We start from the raw sequence: 1325 nt of genomic DNA on the forward strand, positions 1-1325 counted from the left end.
TAATGGAAATCTTGAGAAAGAATTTTATATTTTCCATCTTTCCTACCCTAATTCTTAAATCGATTACTTTCTTCCATGCCTCCCAGGCAAAAGAGAGTCAGCTCTGACAGCTGCCCAAAGCAAAACATAATTTGATAATGATAAAATGAAAAAGCTAGAAGCCTGTAAATTTAAATTTCTTGCATGTGTACTGATTTCTTGGCCTCATAGACATCCCAGTAATTATCTAAAATTATGCATAATTTACCTACTTTTATTTTCTAAGAAATTGTCATTTTTAAGGTCAAAGTTTGACACTTTATTAGTTTGTCCTGTAGAAATAAATTGGCGGCATTTCGAGCTGAAGTCTTTAATGTGTGCAATTGGGGCCGTAGATGTGAAGCTGCCTCCTATTTATAGCCGGGCAAGCTTAATCGTTGCTTTTCAATCTAAACAGAAAGGCTCTGTTTACTGCTGCTTTTAATTGTAGCAAGCTGGTGAAAAAGCATGCCGTGCCTCTTCAGCAAAGGCAGCTCAATAAAAGCATTTTGTCAATAAATTATTGCCATCATGAAAACCATGCACAGCATTCAAATACAAAGCAAGCAACAGCTCACTCTCTCCTTTGATGAGCCCAGCATAATGCTTCTAAATTTTCTTAATTCATTCATTTTTTTTCTCTTGTGTTCATAGAACATTAGAGCTGACAAGGGCACTGTGGCTCCCCTTAATCTCCAGCCTTCATTTTACAAATGAAAATCTGAGTTCCCTCTTCAGGGCTGAGACATGATTGTGTCTGGAGTAGTAAAAAGAAAAGATTATCTGGGAAATCAGAAAGTCAACCACTTTTCTGTGTGCACCTGGTTGGAAGAGGACTGTGATGTACACCACATCTTTATTAGGGAGATCTCTTTTATAAATCTCTTCTCCAAAGTTTTCTAGCAAGTTTTATCAAATTCCTCAGAATTGGGTAGTATAGTATAAGGATCCAATCCTGATCAGAGCAAAACCACAAACCCAATAGTGTTTCAAAGAAAGCTCCAGAAGGGGGACCTTCATGTGGAAAGGTAGGGATGAATGCAGGATTATATTTTACAAAAATGACCACAGCAATATTTCAAGTCCCACATGCTGCTCCAGACCTCAGCACTCTTCATGAAAAGGAGTCTAGTTCCCCTTCTCTTGAGCCTTGACAGTCGTTATGAATGACTCAAAGAGTAGAACAGAAGCGATTTTGAGTGACTTTTGAGGCTAGGTCATAAAAGGCACTACAGTTTCCCCTTCCTCCCCTTCAGGAGGCTCACTCTTGGTGCTCAGACATCATGTCATGAGGAGGCCCAGGCCAC

Source organism: Galeopterus variegatus, unplaced genomic scaffold (assembly GCF_000696425.1).
Source record: "Galeopterus variegatus unplaced genomic scaffold, G_variegatus-3.0.2 Scaffold170, whole genome shotgun sequence".
NCBI classification, from domain to species: Eukaryota; Metazoa; Chordata; class Mammalia; order Dermoptera; family Cynocephalidae; genus Galeopterus; species Galeopterus variegatus.